Genomic DNA, 9,624 nt, shown 5'->3' with positions numbered 1-9,624 from the left:
ACACACATGCCTATTGCATAAAACTGTTGCTGGATATTGGATGTTACTGTGAACCCACACATTATGTTTTTATAAGAAAAAAAATGTAGGTGTGCTATGCCTCATTATTAACACAAACCTGTCATTTCACAGTCTAGAAAAATGCATGCTCTTAATATGTACATTTAATTCAAAACATTGAAGGTTAGATTGTAAAAGATAGCATCAGGGCTTAAAAATGATGTCTAGATCTGCCACCCGGATCAGCAGCTCCTAAAGCTTTAAAGACTGGTGAGTAGATCTGGGCAGCCAGGGAGCAGAGAGATCTCTGTAGAGTGCACACGGTAAGAGCACCCCCATCCCTGCCTGAATCAGGGAAAGGAACACAACTTTGGAACTTCTGTATCCACCCGGCAGAGACTTCAGGGCGCAGAACAGGGACCAGATAATCTGACACCTGGATCAGTTGTGATCCAGGGACACAGACCAGATACAAGGGAAAAGAAAGAACATATCACTGACAACAAGATGGCAAGATGAAAGCGAAAGAGTTTGTCCCAAGGAAACCAAGACAACCTGGCAATACCAGAACCCAGCTCTCCCATAACAGCAAACATTGAAATGACAAACACTCCAGAAAAAGAAGATGCAGACATGAAATCATACCTCAAGGTGTTGATAGTGATACTTAAACAAGAACTGGAGAAAAAGCAAAAAGATTCAGAAGCTTTTAAAGAGGAAACAAGAAAAACACTCAAAGAACTCAAAGAACTAGAGGAAAACAGAACCAAAGAGATGAAGGAATGGAACAGGGAAATTAAAACGGAAATTGACACAATAAAGAAAAAACTAAAAGAGATAACCCTAGATATAGAACACCTAAAAAAGAAACCAGGATTCACAAAAGCAAGCATTTCCAATAGACTACAAGAGATGGAAGAGAGAATCTCGGGGGCAGAAGACAACATTGTAAACATAGACAAAACAGCCAGAGAAGATGCAAAAAACAAAAACCTCCTAACCCAAATTGTCCAGGAAATCCAGGACACAATGAGAAGACTGAACCTAAGGATAATAGTAATAGAACAGGGAGAAAAGTACCAACTAAGAGGCACAGTAATTATCTTCAACAAAATCATAGAAGAAGACTTCCCTACCCTCAAGAATGAGATGACCACGAACATAAAAGAGGCCTTCAGAACTCCAAATAGGTTGGATCAGAAAAGAAATACCTCCCGACACATAATAGTCAAAACACCAAGTACCCAAAGCAAAGAAAGAATACTAAAAGCAGTAAAGGAAAAATGTCAGGTAACATATAAAGGCAGACCAATCAGAATCATACCCGATTTCTTAACAGAGACTATGAAAGCTAGAAGAGCCTGGACAGACATCATGCACACCCTAAGAGAGCACAAGTGCCACCCCAAGCTGCTATACCCAGCAAAACTATCAATCACCATAGATGGAGAGATGAAGATATTTCAAGACAAATCTAAATTTACAAACTATCTGATTACAAATCCAGCACTACAACGAATTATAGATAAAAAACCCAATACAAAGAGGGGAACTACATCCTAGTAAAAACAAGAAAACTCCTAAGCAGGAAAACCAAAAGAAGAAAAAGACACAGACAAAACTCAACCTACAAAGGCAATAATAGCAGATAACAGAAACCACTATTCCTTGATATCTATTAACAGAAATAGCTCAACTCCCCAATAAAGAGACATAGGCTATCAGACTGGATACATAAACAAAATCCAGCCTTTTATTGCATACAGGAAACTCATCTCAGAGACAAAGACAGACACTATCTCAGAGTTAAAAAGTGGGGAAAAAAAACGTCCAAGGAAACAGTCCCAAGAAGCAAGCTGGAGTGGCTATTCTAATATCGAAAAAGTAAATTTCCAACCAAAAGTTATCCAAAAAGATAAGGAAGGACACTTTTTACTCATTACTGGGGAAATCTGTCAGGAGGAACTCTCAATCCTTAACATATATGCTCCAAATAAAAAAGCACCCACATTCATAAAAGAAACCCTACTAAAGCTAAAAAAACACATTTACCCCACATAATAATAGTGGAAGATCTTAAAACCACACTCTCGCGAATGGACAGATCATGGAATCAGAAACTGAACAAGGACACTGCAAAACTAGCAGAGACTTTGAACCAACCAGAATTAATAGATATCTACAGGACATATCATCCTTAAGTAAAAGAATACACCTTCTTCTCATCACCCCATGGCACCTTCTCGAAAATTGACCACATAATTGGACACCGAACAAGCCTCAATCGATATAAGAAGATTGAAATACTCCCATGCATCCTCTCAGATCACCATGGTCTAAGGCTGGCCTTTAACAACATCAAAGACAACAAAAAGCCCACATACACATGGAAACTAAACAACACTCTATTAAAGGATAGCAGGGTCAAAGAAGAAATAAAGAAAGAAATTAAGGAATTTCTAGAATCCAACAAAAATGGAAAAACAGCATACTCAAACCAATGGGATGCAATGAAACCAGTAATGAGAGGAAAACTCATAGCCTTAAGTGCTTCCAAAAAGAAACTGGAGAGAGCTTACATCAAGAAACTGACAGCACAGCTAAAATCCCTAGAACAAAATGAAGCAGATATACCCAAGAAGAGTAGACGGCAAGAAATATTCAAAATTAGGACAGAAATAGACCAAATAGAAACAAAAAGAACCATTGAAAAAATCAACAAAACCAAGAGTTGGTACTTTGAGAATATCAAAAAGATTGATAAAACCCTAGCCAGACTAACTAGATGGCAAAGAGGGAGTATCCAAATCAACAGAATCAGAAAAGAAAGTGGAGACATAACAACTGAAACTGAGGAAATTCAAGAAATCATCAGATCCTACTACAAAAACTTAAACTCCACAAAATTGGAAAATCTGGAGGAAATGGATAATATCCTAGACAGGACCAAGTAAACCATCTAAATAATCCCATAACACCTATAGAAATAGAAGGAGTCATCAAAAGCCTCCCAACCAAAAAAAGCCAAGGTCCAGAGCGGTTCAATGCAGAATTTTATCAGACATTTATTGCGGATATAACTCCAGTACTATCCAAACTATTCTAAAAGATAGAATCAGATGGAATACTACCTAACTCATTTTTTGAGGCTACAATAACCCTCATACCTAAACCACAATAAGACCCTACTAGGAAAGAGAACTTCAGACCAATCTCACTTATTAACATGGATGCAAAAATACTCAACAAAATCCTTGCAAACCAAATCCAAGAACACATCAAAATGATCATTCATCATGACCAAGTAGGCTTCATCCCCAGAATGCAGGGATGGTTTAATATAAGGAAATCCATCAATGTAATCTACCATATAAACAAACTCAAAGAAAAAAATCACATAATCATCTTACTAGATGCTGAGAAAGCATTCGACAAAATTCAACACCCCCTCATTTTAAAATTCCTGGAAAGAACAGAAATCCAAGGTCCATACCTAAACATAATAAAAGCAATATACAGCAAACCAACAGCCAACATCAAACTTAATGGTGGGAAACTTGAAGTAATCCCACTAAAGTCAGGGACTGGACTAGGCTGCCCACTCTCCTCCTACATATTTAACATAGTACTGGAATTCCTGGCCTGAGCAATTAGACAGCAAAAGGAGATCAAGGGAATACAAATAGGAAAGAAAGAGATAAAAACATCACTCTTTGCCGATGACATGATAGTGTACTTAAGTGACCCCAAAAATTCCACCAGAGAACTCCTACAGCTGTTAAGTCCAGCACAGTAGCTGGATACAAAATTATCTCAAATAAATCAGTAGCCTTCCTATACTCAAAGGAAAAACATGTGGAGAAAGAAATTAGGGAAAAGGTACCCTACACAGTCATCACAATTACTATGGAATACCTTGGTGTGACTCTAACTAAGCAAGTGAAGGACCTGTATGACAAGAACTTCAAACCTCTAAAGAAGGAAATTGAGGATGATCTCAGAAAATGGAAAGATCTCTTATGCCCATGGATTGGAAGGATCAACATTTTAAAAATGGCCATCAACCAAAAGCAATCTACAAATTCAATGCAATCCCCATCAAAATTCCAACCCAGTACTTCATTGAATTGGAAAGATCAATGTGCAATTTCATATGAAATAAAAAAAGAACTAGAATAGCGAAATCCATTCTCAACAATGAGAATACATCTGCTTGAATCACTATCCCTGACGTCAAGCTATATTACAAGGCAATTGTGCTGAATACTGCATGGTCCTGGTACAGAAATAGGCATGTAGATCAATGGAATAGAAAAAAATCCAGAAATTAGCCCTCAGGTATATGGTCACCTGATTTTGGACAAAAGAGCCATAAACATTCAATGGAAAAAGGACAGCTTATTCAACAAATGGTGCTGGTCCAACTGGAACTCAGCATGCAAAAGAATGAAAATAGACCCTTTCTTATCTCCTTGTCCAAAGTTCAAGTGTAAGTGGATCAAAGATCTCCACATTAAACCAGAAACACTGAAACTATTAGATGAGAAAGTAGGGAAAACCTTAGAACACATAGGCACAGGAGAAAATTTTCTGAACAAAAGACCAATGTCTCAAGCTCTAAGGTCAAAGATTAACAAATGGGACTTAATTAGATTGCAAAGTTTCTGTAAGGCTAAGGACATTGTCAGGAAAACAAAATGGCAGCCAACTGAATGGGAAAAGGTCTTTACCAACTCCAAAGCACATAGAGACCTAATATCCAAGGTATAAAAAGAACACAAAAAGCTAGACACTAGAGAATCAAACAACCCTATTAAAAATGGTGTACAGAGCTAAACAAAGCATACTCAGCTGAGAAAAATCGAATGGATGAGAAATATCTGAGGAAGTGCTCCACATCTTTAGCCATCACAGAAATGCAAATCAAAACAACCCTGAGATTCCACCTCACACCAGTCAGATTGGCCAAGATCCAAAACTCAGATGACAGCAGATGCTGGTGAGGTTGTAGAGAAAGAGGAACACTTCTCCACTGTTGGTGGGGTTGCAAACTGATACAACCACTCTGGATATCAGTCTAGTGATCCCTCAGAAAATTGGACATACTACTACCTGAAGACCCAGCTATTCCACTTCTGGGCATATACCCCAGAGACACTTTAGTACATAACTAAGATATATGCACCACAATGTTCATAGCAGCTTTATTTAAATAGCCAGAGGCTGGAAAGAACCCAGATGTCCTTCAGAAGACGAATGGATACAAGAATTGTGGTACATTTACACAATGGAATACTACTCAGCCACCAGAAACTACGACTTAACCAAATTCTTAAGAAAATGGCTGCATCTAGAAAATATCATCCTAATTGAGATAACCCAGTCACAAAAGAACAGACATAATATGCGGTCACCGATAGTGGGAAGCTAACCCCAAAGGTTCAAACTGCGCCAGACACATCTCACAGACTGTCTGAAGTCTAAGAAAAAAGAAAACAGAACAAAAAAATTGTCATGCTCAATCCTTACCTACCAAGAATACATTGACAAATTCCGGGTTGTACCATGTATTACATGTACTGTTGCTCATTGTTAAAAAAATATCTTTACACACCAAGAAAACTTTGACTATTTTCAGGTTGCATATTGCTTTACATGTACTTTTTGCTCATTGTAACTGGTGGTATCTTGATCACACTATCAAACCTTCAAAAAAAAAAAAAAAAACAAGTACTGACAAAAATGTATTATATACTTTTATGCAAAAAATGCTTAAAATCTGTAAATATATCTTTGTTCGTTAAAATAATGTTGTTAAAAAATGTTGTCTAGTTGAGAAGCGCATATTGTGATGAATCAGTGAAACAACTGACAAAAGAATTCCCCAACTCTCATGTGAACAGAGAAGTCATAGGACACTAAAAATAAAACACTACAAAGAAATAAAAGAGAGAGAGGACAAGGCAATTTCCAACAGCAATTTTCAGACGCAGACTGAAGAGAGTACAAACAAAACAAGAAGAAGATAGGAGCTATGGAATGAAAAAGAAGCCAGCATATTAGACCATATTGCCAGGTTTTAAGAACTGGCCCCTTCAGGGACCAAACCCCTCATTGCTGGGAATTCAAAAAGAGTTTCCCACAACTTAGTGACAGGAAGTTCCACCATTCCACTGTTCTCACTGCACCTCTGCTGTCTCATGGCCAGGAAGTTTTGGGGGGATGCTAGTCCTAAGTGTCCGAGGAACCAGAGAACATCCTAAAGCTGCAGTTGCTGAGCTGTCCTCCTATGACATTCAGAGTTGGTCCCATCTCCTGCCAGGATTCCATATTCTAACTCAAAGTTTCATATATGTAAATCAACTCTAATTGTCCTGGATGATAAAGGCCAAGCCGATTTTAACAAGGAATCCAGAAGCCTTCCAATACTTGAAGCTGGGAGAACATCAAAAAGAATGAGAGTGCCTCTCGTAAAAACTGTACAGGGTCTTGTACCTTCAGGGATATGCCTACGGACTTCACACTAGAGTAATGGGAATGTCTATGTTCTGCTCATAGGACACTGTACAAGGTTGTGGCATTGGAGAATTGCAATAATCTATTGTTTGTGGAAAATCATCTCATATCTGGAATGCATGGTAAGGTTGTGGATAAATTCCATGACCATGTGAATGTCCAAGAGCAGTTTTCTAAATGGGATAAAATTAGGAAAATGACTCTTGAATCCACCCAAAGTACACCTTGTCAAACTAATCACCAAGATGACTCTCAAAAATCCTCAAATCTAAAAAGATGGAAAACTGTAAAAACCAGAGGTGTTTGTAAATATAAAAACTGCATAATAATTTCAAATGAATGTACTATCTCTAGTGTAAATGCAGGAATCCACACAGATCATTTACCTAAAAAGTAATCTAGAGCTCATCAGAGAATTCATACAGGAGATAAAACTTACAAATGCAGTAAATATGACAAATGTTTTGGCCAGCAATATGATCTTATTAGTCATCAGAGAATCCATACAGAAGAAAAACCTTACAAAAAGTTAACAAATATTTTGGCCAACTATCTCATCTTAGTAATCATCAAAAAATTCATGTACAAGAGAAACCAAATAAATGCAGTGAATGTTACAAATGCTTTGGCTGACAATACCATCTTGGTAGTCATCAGAGAGTTCATACAGGAGAGAAACCTTACAAATGTATTGAATGTAAAAAATGTTTTGCTCACAAAGTAAGACTGAGAATTCATCAAAGAACTCATCCTGGAAAGAAACCTTACAAATGCAGTGAATATGACAAAGGCTTTACTCACCAAGTTAGTCTGAAAAGGCATCAGAGAATTCATACATGAGATAAATTTTCAAAATGTCATGTTTATGAAAAAGGCATTAAGTATAATGCCAGTCTGATTGATTGCATACAGTAGAGAAACATCGTAAATTAAGTGAATGAGACAATTTTTACTGACAAAAGTTTTCTAAAAAGTCATTAGAGAATATTTACAGGGGAGAAGACTTTTAAGTGTATTGAAGTTGTCAGTGCTTTCTTTTGGTTTCTCGCTTTGAATGTGAGTTCAAATATATTACAGCTGACAATCTTCAGAGATGTAGTGAATGGAGAAATATCTACTTCTGCATTTCAGGCCAAAGAAACCATTTACAAATGTTTTCTGGTGAAAATATAATCTGAAGAAACCATTTGGCATATTTTTCAATCAGGATGTATTTTTGCAGCACTTGAGGTTCCCCACTAGAAAATTTTGATTAGAAAAAAATTGTGAAAACCTTCAATAATTATTCAAATACTAGAGAAGGTCAATAGATTTGCTGGGAGAGACTCTTAAAATATCACAATATAGAATAGTTTTCTATAAACTTTTACTTCTTACCCTTCAAAAATTACAAGATGAAGACATGTAGAAAGCCAGAAGTACATAGTCTTGTGTAACACTATCCTGGCAACAGAAATTACTATTTTCAAAGGGAAAACAGAGCTTTTTAAACCTAATAAAACTGACAGCATGATATTTCATTGAAATAATCAAATTCAGACAAATGATACTTTAAAAAGCATATTGGATTCACTGAGCCACCAAGACTACATTTTCTCTATAAAATAAAGACATCAACTGATGTAAAGTCTTCTTGAAGATTCTTATTCTTATTAAACTCATAATTCTTATGAAATATTGATTTCCTGTTTAATGAAAATAACAGTGCCCGAGTCCCTTGTTCTATGGTAAACAAATCCTTCCCCATTGTCCTGTAAATAAAGATGACTAATCAACAAAAAAAAAAAAAGTAGCCCACAGTCTACCCTGGGTCATAACCCCATTTCTACGTCTATCCATTCATTACTACAGATGTCTTCATCATGAATTCACTTCTTTTTTACCTCTGATCCCATACCCTGCCTTACTCACCAACAACACAGTGTGTTCAGTCCATCCTCCCTCAATATCTACTTGAATTCTCTTTCTGAGAATGAGTCAGTCATCCTACCTGTTTACTCCTTGTTATTTTGCTTTGGTATTACTGTGGCTAGTATCTTTTTATCTTCTATTTCCCTGATGATACCCATTTAGAGCGCTTAGGTCTCATGTCTGTTTTGCCTCACTCTTGCTGATTTAGAATTACACCTGACTTCTCAACAGAGTCTGAAAGTTAAATGTCTCATGCAGATACATGACTTACAGTCATTAAGAGAACACAGATGACAATTTACACTACTAAAAACAAAAACCTTCACTCACAATTGTTGAAGATAAAAATATTTCCTTGTGAAACTCAACTTTATACTTCTATTTGCAAACCCAGCCCTACAAAATACATTAGGAGGAAATATCCAACTGATGGTGATTAACCATATTCAGGAAAATACAGGAAATAATTTCAGTACCACACAAAGAAAATAAGTGAAACATACACACACACATAGAAATACACACCTTCATCACCACCAAAACCAGTATCAAAATAACTGGATTTGAAAGTTATTTGTCATTAACATTAATCAATATCAACAGACTCAGTTGAGCAAGAAAGAAGCTCTAATTAAGCGACAGCATACAAAAACAAGATCCTTCAATCTGCTACATATAAGAAAGACACTTCACAAACAAAGATAGTGCAGCTTCAAATTATTTGCCCGCTAAAAGAAATTCCAATAACACTGACCCATTAAAAAAATGGAGTAGCAAGCCTAGTCTATAATAAGTTAGAATTTGGCACATTTAATCCCCTGATCCCCTAAAATATCCTACTTACCCCACACTTAGTTATTTTCATCTGTTTGTCCTTATTATGTATTTTATTTACCCTTTGAGAAGGATTCAATCATCTTCTCTCTTTTCTCAATGATATCTGGCTTTGGTGGATATATATAGAATTCTGTGTATCTTCTAATTTACTGATGATATCCACTTATTAGGGAATAGATACCATGAATGTTCATTGGTTGGGGTTATCTCACTCATGGTTTCTTAGAATTAGACCTGACTGTGCAACAAAGACTTTAAAATCTGTTAGGTTCTCTACAGATGTCTTACAGATATTAAGAGAAACTGAGATACCAACTTACACTAATATACACTTGAATAAAATAAAACAAAAGAAAACAA

This window comes from Micromys minutus (assembly GCF_963924665.1).
Source record: "Micromys minutus genome assembly, chromosome: 23".
Classification (NCBI taxonomy): Eukaryota; Metazoa; Chordata; class Mammalia; order Rodentia; family Muridae; genus Micromys; species Micromys minutus.
Note: the sequence above shows the minus strand (reverse complement) of the source record.